Below are 12,148 nucleotides of genomic sequence, written 5' to 3' on the forward strand. Positions count from 1 at the left end.
CTAAAGCCAGAATGGCTTCAAAATATACTAGCATTAATAGCAGGTATAAGTATAAATCTAAACATCACTCATAGCAGACATGTGTGAAACATCAAGTGTGGTTCATTCCTATCAAAATTCTTTCCTAGTTGTGAATTTGTGAAAACAGGAAGGTTAGCAGCTCTAAAACTCTGTAGTGACAGAAACAAAAGAACAAAGTGAAATGAGAGAAAAGGTTAAAAAGAAAAAGGAAAGGAGAAATATTCCAAGCAAAAAGAGCAAACACTAACACTAATGTATGCATGTATGTATGGGTATATATGCATTATAAAACATTTCAAAATAATTAAATTTATAAATACATATTCAAATTATATACAATATATTATATGTATTTATTTCTTTACTTATTTTGAAAGGTTTTTTTTTTTTTTTTTTTTTTTTTTTTTGGTTTTTCGAGACAGGGTTTCTCTGTGTAGCTTTGCGCCTTTCCTGGGACTCACTTGGTAGCCCAGGCTGGCCTCGAACTCACAGAGATCCGCCTGGCTCTGCCTCCCGAGTGCTGGGATTAAAGGCGTGCGCCACCACCGCCCGGCCTTGAAAGGTTTTTAATTGATATAGAATTACACCATAGCACTATCTTTATTTCCTCTCTCCAGGCAATCCCAGCTAAACTCCTTTGAATTCTTTCCATGCCTCCCTACCCTCAAAGTTGAAATTCTCTTTTGCTCTGATTATATTAGTTATGTATACGTATACATACACATGTACATATGCATATACCTGCTGAGTAACTTTTTATTGTTTGTGTGTATATGGTTTCAGGACTGGTCACTATGCATTGTTTAACCAAGGAGTAGGCTCATCCCTAGACCAGGTTAATTCTCCTTCTCTCAGCAGACAACAGTTGCTTATAGTTCTTTGTCTAGGGAATGGGATCTGTTGAAGTTTTTCTCATTCCCTGTTAACAGGTTCATTGATATTGATATTACTCTGGTCTTGTTTATGCACCAACTTCTACAAGAGACTGTTTCAGAGTAGACTTCCTAATATTCTGGCTCTTACAATCATTCTGCCTTTCCCTTTCCTCACGTTCCATGAGCCAAACATATAGGATCTGCAACGTGGATTATCAATCTGTTCTGGCCTCTTCATTGTTTGGAGATCTCAGCAATATATCCAGTTATGTTTGTCTGTGCAAGTCTTTAAGTGCTGTAAGAAAAGCATATTTGATGAGGTCTAGTAGCTAGTCTTATTTGTGGGAATAAAGGTGATATTTAAAATGTAGTGAGGAATTATACTTAACTAGCAAAGAGATTGTGTTAAGTATTTTCCTAATGTCCATGACCTCACCACCCCTAGGAATACATGGTGAGGTGTCCAGTACCAGGCATGATTTTCCTCCTATTGAATAGGCTGTAAGTCCAACAAAGCAGACATGATGAATTTGTCTTGATTTTTTGTCCTACAGAGCTACTGTAGTGGCTCTCCCTGTTTCAGTGAAGAAGAAGGATTCATACTTTTTACAGAATCCCCTTTTCTATGTTCAGTGTCTGCTGAGAAAGATGATGGACTCTATGGGCAGGGATTGTGCAGCCATGGACTGTGTGAACAGCCTCCTTATGCAGGGATTGTGTAGCCATCTCTATATTTGTTTCTCTTCTCATGTCAGTATCTGGTGTTTGTTGTAAAAGCTGATGCACTCTGGGGATAGCCTCCTTATGAAGGGTTGACCAGCCATGGATTCCATAGACAGCCTCCTTATGAAGGGGTTGACCAGCCATGGATTCCATAGACAGCCTCCTTATGAAGGGGTTGACCAGCCATGGATTCCATAGACAGCCTCCTTATGAAGGGTTGACCAGCCATGGATTCCACAGACAGCCTCCGTATGATGGGTTGTCCAGCCCTGTACTAGTTTCTTTTCAATATAGTTTCTCATTTTTAAAGTATTGGTAGGCTATGAATTTTTGAAAATTTGAAATCCTAATTCATTAATAGTTGTTCATTAACATTTCATTCACTTTTTATTTTTTCAGCTGAGATTATAATTTAATTACTAAAGAGAAGCAGAGACACACACTAAGCTCCTTACTTAGACATATCAGCTAAATATTGTTTTACTGTTTTCAAATTATAATTTACACAAACAGTACGTGATTTTTAAACTTCGTCAAAGTACAATTTAAATGATTATTAGTTTTAAATACATATATGATTGTTATATCATTTCAAATTGTATTTAGTCATCAGAATTTTGACAGTTTTAGAAAAAATATTTGAAAACCCTGTTTTTCTTAATAAATGTGTATAGTACAAACACACACACACACACACACACACACACACACACACACACACACACACAAAACATCAAAGGCAGGCGGCAGTGGCGCACTCCTTTAATCCCAACACTCAGGAGGCAGAGCCAGGCAAATCTCTGTGATTTTGAGGCCAGCCTGATCTACAGAGCAAGATCCAGGACAGGACAGGCACCAAAACTACACGGAGAAACCCTGTTTCAAAAACAAAACAAACAAACAAAAAAAAATCAAAGGCAAAAAATAATAGATTTTAGTGATGAACTCTTATTTAGAGGATTAATGGTTTAAATTGAGATGTGGCTTCAAAATTGTTAGTTTGATATAATCAATTTAAATTATAATCCTATTATACTGTGGTTTGTCATTACTTTTTAAATATAAAATACATTTTAGGATTAGGTGTTCACATTATATTGAAATATTCATGTCTTGCTCTCTCACTGTGAACAATTAGAAAATTGCCTAATATAATTATTGGACATTTGATGAGATAAATGATTGTATCATAATTTGTGAGACATGGGATCAAAAGTGGAAATCTGTCCAATCATCTTGATTTTAAGCATAAGTGTGATTTCAGAAATTGAAGTTCACAGAACATATTCTTTAAAATGTTCCACAATCTTCATGAAGTAAAATGGAAAACAGACAAGGAGTTGGGTTGTGGAGTTTATTTATGTCATAGGGTTCCAGTGAGGTGATATGAACAAGGAAATCCTTAAAGAATGCAGAGAATCTTCACTATTTATTCAACAGTATGTGCATAAAAAGCCACCTCCTACAGAAAGAATAAGAAATAGTTTATCTATTCCCAGAGCTCACACTGGTGGGAATGATTTTCACGCTTTGCTCATACAAGAGAGAATGCTGTAGGCATCAGAATGGAAACTCAGTAAAGAGTCTTAAATGCGTCCATTTGGTCTGTGTCTGAAACATCTCTGGAGTTACACCTGTACAGATCAGTATTATCAAAGTTTTAAAACAAGTCACTAGGTATCAAACTGACTTTCAAAGAATTCAGTGGCAAAAGGCTCAAGATCTTTTTAAGTTTATAATATTAATATTTAAAATTATAATTTAGAATCTTTTTCCTATTACTTTTCCTCCTGCTAGCCCTTCTGATACATAAACCCTTCTCTGTCACAAAATCGCAGCCTCCTTTTTCTTTAGTTGAATATATATAATATATATTACATATATCATATACATATTATTAATTATAATATGTAATATATTACATATATTATATTAAATATATAATATAACATTATATATATTTCTTAAAGGTAGAAGTACAATGTCTCAGTCCCTATAGTGTTTCCATATGTATGTGGTCTTGTGGCTGACCACTTGCTATTGGATAACAAATTGAGGGATTTTCCCTAGGAAGATCATTTCCTCACTCTTAGCATTCTGCCATTGCTCTTATGTCCTTGGCTAGGAGAGGTATCAGGAGCCTTGTCCTTTCCATGCTAGCAAGTCCATGGGTGTTCTGATTGTTCATGCTTTGGTAGGCAGCCATGCTGATGAGACTTCACTTGATAACTTGATGACATTTCCAGGACAAACAATCTCACAGCCAACGTATGTTCCTCTGCCCATTAAAATTGTTCCACAGCCTCTCTGCAATGCACCACATGGTTCTCTGCATTTAGATTGGTTGTACATTTTTTTTTCTGTAGTGGTATCCATCTCTCGCAAAGAGAAATTTCTTTGCTAAAAGGTGAGAAGTGTTCCTATCGTGAGTATAAGAATCACTGTTTAGAATATTGTCATAAATTGTGATGATTTAGAAAAGTGGATTCTCCTTTGTGATCCATAACTCACTAACGAAAGTAGTTGATGAGGTTTCGGGTCTCTGACATGGCATCCCTCTTGTTCGGTGGGGCACAGTTTAATTAGAGAGCTGTTGATTGTTGTAAAGGTATTTGTGTGACTATTGTACCACTAAGGTTAGTTGTGTTTCATAGGCTTCTCAGCTGGGGATGTCTAGTGGTTGCTTCTCTCCATTGGAAGTTTGTATGGCACATTCTGGTACTGTAAAAGCTAGTCCCCTAAGAGGGGGAATTTCAGGTCATACCAAGCTCAGGTCCTCTGGGTCCTGTGTTTGAAGTGCATGGTCCCTGAAGAAATAGGGACTTAACTTCAATCACTGGGAGGTACCAAATGCAACAGAAATAAGCTCTACTGCTTGACAGTCTCTTAGACAATCCTGTTCAGTAACTCCAAATGGAGATTCTCATACCTGATGTTGGGTTTTCTTAGTATATAACTTCTGGGGATAGCATTGTCAGCCCAGATGGGAATTTTCTTTTGTTTAAACTATAAATGTATGTGTTTACACAGACTTAAATGAACTATAGGTAACTTTAGGCAGATGGGTAATATTATGATCTGTTATGACATTTTCAGACTCCCTTCCTGTAATTTTATCCTTCCTTCCTTCATCTGTGTTTATCTTTCTCCCTTAATCACCCACATGCACCTTTCCAGTTACCCCCTTCAAATCACTTGTACACTCTTAGTCTTCTCTCCTGAAATACTTATCCCTGTATTTTGCTGATGATTGGTTTATTGGATATAAATATTTTAGGCTGTTTACATCACAGAATGTTTTCTTTCTCTTAGAATTATGGGAGATATTTTTCTGGTTATATTACTCTAGGTTGGTCCTCACAGTATTTGAAGACATGGAATACATTTCTCATTCCTCTTAAGTTCCCAATGTTTCCATTGAGAAGAAAACTCTTATTCTGATTGGTGTTCCTTTGTATATACGACCTATTTTTTTCTACAGTTTTCAATCCACATTGTTATGTATTCTTTGTGGTTAAACAGATTTAACTATTATATTCTATGGGCCATTTCCTTTCTGATCTTTTCTACTTTTTGTTACATGTGCTTCTTGTGTTTGTATGGGTATATTTTTCCTTAGTTTGCAGGAATTTTCTCTTTTGATATTATAGAAGATATGGTATATACTACTGACCTGTGATTCTTCTTCCTCATCTGTTTTTATAATTTAAGGTTTCTTCTTTTCATGGTACACCACATTTATTATGTTTCTTTCTTGTGATTTTAATTTTTAAAATACCCCTTGCTTATTTTATCTAGATCATTTACTTTATTTTTGAATTCTAATAATCTCTTTTCTGCTTACTTTGTTCTACCTATAAGACATCCGCTTCAGTTTTCTACTTGAGTTAGTGGGTTTTTAAATTCCATCTTCATTGAAGTTTGGATCCTTCCCAATTTTTTTACTATTTCTTTGAATTTTATTATCAAATTCTTTGCTGTCTTTATCATTTACTTCATATTTATTTTTGTGTTTTCATAGGCATCATTTAGACATTTATTCTTACTTATTCTCTTTAATTGCATTGAGTTGTTTCTTTATGTAAACCTTAAAATCCTTTTCTTATTTGATAAAGTTTGGTTGTTTTTATTTGTTTTGGTTTGTTTTTAATTCTGTGCTTCATAATTTGTCTAGGTAATTCTTATTAGGGAATATCAGTGCTGGACAGATGAATTGTGGAATATGAGAGATATTCTCTTGACCATTCATACTACTTAAATTTTAATATATATATATATATATATATATATATATATATATATATATATATATATATATATATTTCTTTTGTTATCTCTGTTTCTGACATGAACAGGGCATGTTGGGAAAGAATATAGGGAAGGTTACATAATCCTGTTTGAGCCTAACATTTGATATAACTTAGTTGGAATAAAGTCTGATGTACATAGGTGGCTGGAATGGCATGATGCAGTTCCTGATCTAAATCTAGAGTTTAGTGATAATTCTAGAGGTGTACAAGCATACTCAAAGGAGAAGATCTAGCTGAGTCACCAGGCCAAACACTGATAAAGGATTTTCAGGATCTGGCTGTGCAAAGAAGTAGATAGTGGTACTGGTAAAGCCTGTAGGTATATGAGGGAGAGAATGTCCTGGAAGAAGACGAGAGGCTGAAAATGTAAGGGAAGAGGGGACCATGCTAGACTGAGGTAGTGGTTATGAGACCTGGGCTTGATCTTCAGGCTTGTATGGAAAGAATAATCTAAACAGCTCGTCTGGATAGAAGAATGTAACTACCAAGTTTTTTTTTTTTAAGAATTGAAAGCATAATATTTAAGCATTTAAATATCTAATATATGTTATGTTATCAAACAAAAATAAAGCTCTCCTTGCAAAGGGAATCACGGGTATATTATTACAGAGGCAAATGTTCATGGTCATGAGACTAGAGCACAGATATAACTTGTTTCAAATACCATGCTCTAGCACGATAACAATTTTGTTGAGTTTTTGTAGTTTTCAGAATAAAAGAAAGTTATAAATGAAGGTGCTTTTGAAATACAAGGTGGATACATGGGGTATGCAGGGCCAGCTCTGCTAGGAATTTCAATGCTGTTGGATGACATTCTTGCTTTTTTTCTCATTTGGTGTAAGCTAGTAGTCTGTTAGTAAGCAATTTATGGATAATAACTAATTAGTTTTTAATTATGTCAGTTCAAGCATTGTTAGAAAACAATATGAAATAGAATTTGTTGAGAGGTTATAATTACATAGTTATCAATTTTCTGTGAATTCCAAATGGTAAAACATATCTCATTATTTGAATATATAATTTTTATAACAAAAATTAGTAAAATTTCTTCTTTATTATTCTCAGTTGTGCCATATCAAACATATCCAGTTATTTTATGGACCAATATATTGCATATCCATTTTTGCTTTAAAAATGTACAATTTAGACAAGCCTATCTTGGGATTGTTTCTCTTTTCCAGTTGCCATGATTACAGTGGCAGGATCTTGGGGATTGGATTCATCGGAGGGTTTACTCATTTATGCAATTAAGTGATAGATGTACACTGCCCAAGGAACAGTTAGCTAACATTCCAGCTTTTTAGCCTTTCATACAACTAAAAGTGGCTTTCTAAATGAGTAACCCGAGGGATAATGTGCCAAATGCTATAATCACATTGCAAGGTTCTTAGCAGAAAATATTAAAAGCCAACCAATGCATATAGTATGTTGTAGAAATTATCTTAGTGGGTAGATATCCAACATAGGTATATATTTTTATCACAATGAAGTAAAACTGATTATAATAGAATTATTTGTTTAAGTAAGAATAAATAAACCATGGAACTATTCCAATTATCATCCATCAATAAAAATAAATATACTAGACAAACACAAGTGAGTTTAGTCAGTGGAATACTATAAAAACTTATGGTATGTACCATATTGTGAATGGGTTCACAAGCTTATTTTTGACTGAATGCTCAAAAACAAAGCTAAATTTTTGATGATATATAACTCATTTTGTGTAAAAACACTGAGATTCATACAGAAAAGTGATGATGGTACAATTGAAAATGAGTATTACCTTGGTTAATATATATTGGTCAGAAAGAGCACCAGAGAATACTGATTCTATTTTCCTTTGAGTTTTGCTAAAATTGGCACATCAAGTACTTAATAAAAATTAATTGAGCTGAGAACTTACTATTTGTTTGCTTTTGTATATGGGCATTATGCTTTGGTAAAAAGTTACTACACTATGCACAGCTGGGAAGTCCATATAATTTTCTTGGGATTAATTTAAATGCACGTTTAATATAGTTATGGTATACTTTCTGTGTTTTGCTGTTATTTTTTTCTTTTAATGTAAGAGATCTATTGAAATTTTCTGTCGGGAAATGCCTAAGAAAGAGATAACTCTAAAAAAAGAAACTAAAACTTAAATATCTTAGAGGATCCAGTTACAGGAATCTAGCTCATAAATATGATTAGATATCATGAAATCACTGACTATTTCTTTTCAAAATCCATACATAGATAAAATGGATAACGAAAGCAAAATCTAACAAGTTAAGCAACAGTAATCTACAGCCAATTTAAAAATGACTTAGTGTCATAATGTGTGTATATTTTGTTGTGTCAATCTATTCTGTTGTAAAATAATCTTTTTGTATACTGTGAAGATGTGCCACTCAGATTAGCTTAATAAAAAGCTGAATAGTCAATAGCTAGACAGGATTTTCGGGGCAGAAATGATGCTGGAAAGAAGAGGATGGAGAGGACAAGACACACAGAACAAGCAAGACCTGGAGGAAAAGAGGTAACAGCCACAAGCCATGTGTCAGCACATAAAATAACAGAAACAGGTTAACTTAAGTAATAAATGCTAGTTAGAATCAAGCCTATGTTATCAACTGAGCTTTCTTAATTAATAATAGTCTCCATGTCATGATTTGGGAGCTGGCAGACAGGACCGAAAAGTCCTCCCATATGCTTCAGTTGTTTATAAGTTGAGGTAGTGTAGCTAGAGTTTTCCTGCCTGGCCCACAGTCAGAACAAATCTCTGCCACCCGCCAGTCCCACAGCCACTCAGACCCAACCAAGTAAACACAGAGACTTACATTGCTTACGAGCTGTATGGCCGTGGAAGGCTTCTTACTAACTGTTCTTATATCTTAAATTAATCCATTTCTATAAGTCTGTACCTTGCCACGTGGCTTGTGGCTTACCAGCATCTTCACATGCTGCTAGTCATGGCGGAGGCTCCCTGACTCAGCCTTCCACTTCCCCTAATTATTCTCCTCCTTGTCCCGCCTATACTTCCTCCTGCCTGACTACTGGCCAATCAGTGTTTTAATTACTAACCAATCAGAGCAACACATTTGCCGTACAGAACATCCCACAGCAAGGTAGTATGCTGAACTGATTGCAAATAAAAGTCAAAACCCTGGAGCTATAGAGATGGCTCAACAGGGAAGCGGGTGTACTGGTTTTTTACACACACATCCACATAATTAAAACTAATACAAGTACATTTTACTAAGAGCAAACTACAACTTATTTCCACGTGTAAGGCAATGATTGCATATGGTGCAATTTTTATCCATTTACTGTATATGTGGACTTATGACAGTGAAAGGCAAGTACTTTTCCCGTCAAAACCCACATCAAATTAACATTCTCAAATTAAATATTGCCTCATATATGAATAAGTTAAAATGCAGCTTTCACAATTCAATCCAAGTCAAATATAACTTGTGTCCTTAACAATTTCATTACTTAAGCCATGATGGACCTGATTTTTTTTTTTTTACAGTATCCCCAACAAGTTAATGCAGGAGAATCATATCATTGGAAACTATTGTAGGTAGGAGCAAAATCCCCTTTCATAGGTATGATAAAAGAGAAGTAAGTTTATAAAATCGACATTCAGTTATCACCTAATCAGATATCAAAAAAAGAGAATTAAATTGATTTCTGTCTGATTGTTTTTTGAGTCTTGCTAAACATTCTGGTATGACTTCTAGCTTGCTCTCCTCTTGCCTTGGACTTCCAAGAAGGGGGACAACAGATGTCCAGTGCTATGCCTAGCTTAGGATACTGGTTTTTATTCTTTACCAAAATTTTGAGCCGAATTGAACAAGATGCAGTATGGTTTCTGTCAGAGATATGAAGAAGGAATGATGGGGAGAACACTGGAAAACTCTAACATCAGGGTACAGAGAGTGACAGACGCTGAAGGAGCCTTGGTCTGTGATGAATAAATCAAACATGATAGTCTTTATCTCTAATAATACTTTAAAACTTTAGTTATTGTAAATGAATAATATATAAATGTATAAATATACTAGATGCATATACATGTAACACATACTCTGTATGTCTAAATGTATGTATGTACATACCTTTCTTTTATTACTTTTTCAATACATTTTTTTTCAGGAAGAATGTATTTTTACTTGAGATTTCTAATTTTTTCTTGTCTTAGGGTTTTATTGCTGAGAAGAAACACCATGACAATAGCAACTCCTATAAAGGAAAATATTTAATTAGATCTGATATACAGTTTCAGTTCAGGCCATTATTGTCATGGGGAGAAACACAGCAGTATGCAGACAGACATGGTGCTAGAGAAGGAGTTGAGAGTTTTACAACTTGATCCAGCAGAAGGCAATAGCTGACTTGAGTTTCTTGTGCTTTAAAATCAGCTCCCACACTTCTCACACTTTCTCCAAAAAGGCCCCACCTGCTCCAACAAGGCCACACCTCCTAATGGTGTCCCTCTTTATGGGCCAAGCGTTCAAACACACCAGTCTATAGAAACATTCCAATTCAAACCACCAAAGACTCCCTAACTTTATACAAATCAAATTGTATGAGATCTACATCTTCTTGATGTTAGTAGTTTGAAGCATCATGATGTTTATCTACTGTAAGCCCACAAATAGCTTAATAGGAAGGCAAGGCTGGACTCAGCCATACTGAAGGGGAGGCTGCAAGCACCTACAACTCTCAATCCTTCTATCTTGATAAGTGAAGCATGAAAGCACAGTGTGCCCCACAGTGCACCCCACAGGCTCATGTGTTTGAACACACAGTTCCCAGCTGCTGGTGCTGCCTTGGAATTTTTTGTTTAATTCCTACCAGGTGGTGGTGATGTATGAGTTTAATTCAGCACTCAGGAGGCAGAGGTACATGGATCTTTGAGTTTGAGGCCAACCTGGTCTACAGTGTGTGTTCCATGACAGCCAGAGCTACAGAGAGAAACCTGTCTCAAAAAAGCCAAAAACAACAACAACAGGAGTTTTCATTTTATTAAAAATAGATTTTTTTCATACAATATATACAATATGTAAGTATTACAGTTGCCCCTTTCTCTACTCCTCCCCTTTGCTCTCAACATTAGGGAAAGAGACTCAGGAGAAGGCAAGAGAATCAGAGACCCACTTGTTATTTGAGAATCCCATAAAAATACTAATCTGAAAGATATAATATGTATGCCAAGGACCTGATGCAGACCCATGTTGGCCTGTAGTTCATTCACTGGTTTCTGTGAGTTCATATGATCTTTGACAAGTTGATTTAGAGAGTCTTGTTCTTCTGGTGTCCTCCATCTCCCCCTCTGTACTCTTTCCATCTCTTCCTTTTGTTCCTTTGTTCAGCTCAGGGTTCCCTGAGCTCCGAGAGGAGTGATTTGATGGAGAAATCCCATTTGTAGCTTTGTGTTCCAATGTCTGTATGTGCAATGGTTGTTTATGGGTCTCTGTATTTGTTCCCATCTGCTAGAGGGTGAAGCTTCTCTAATGATGGTTAAATAAAGAACTGACCTATAACTAAGGCAGAATATTGTTAGGAGTCATTTTATTGTTCCATGTTTTTGCATTTCTTTCAATTTATTTATTTGTTTGTTTGCTTGTTTATCATCTATCTATCATCTATCTATCTATCTATCTATCTATCTATCTATCTATCTATCTATTTATCTATCTAGTTTATTTTTCATTAGTAGTATTTGGTTTTACCAGAGAACTCTGGATTGTCTGTTCTTCCTAGTTCTTGGTGACTTAAGGAGTGTCATGTATAGGTTCCATCTCGTGGACTGGGCCTTAAGTCAAATCAGATACAAGTTCTGTGCCACCATTGCCCTAGCACAATTGGCAGGCAGGACAGATTGCAGAACAGAGGTTTTATGGCTAGCTTGGTGGTTATTTTTCTCTTTTGGCAGCCTTAGAGTACCATCCCGTACCAGAGACTAGAAGGTTGAAGGTTTTATTAGGTATCAGCTCAATCTCTACATGTTCACTGAGTTGTATGAGTGTTGTCTTCAGGAATGGGGCCTTTCTATCCATTGGCTGAGATCAACGCATCTTGGAAATCACTTGGTTTTTTTTTTTTTTTTTTATTTCTGTGGGACCCCTCTGACTGATAAGACAACTGTGTGCAACCCAGTTCCAGCACTGGAATCTTCATTTTGTGACAAGACATGGCCAGTTGGGACTTGGTATCTCTAGTTATAAG

The sequence above is a fragment of the Peromyscus eremicus genome, chromosome 13, assembly GCF_949786415.1.
Source record: "Peromyscus eremicus chromosome 13, PerEre_H2_v1, whole genome shotgun sequence".
NCBI classification, from domain to species: domain Eukaryota; kingdom Metazoa; phylum Chordata; class Mammalia; order Rodentia; family Cricetidae; genus Peromyscus; species Peromyscus eremicus.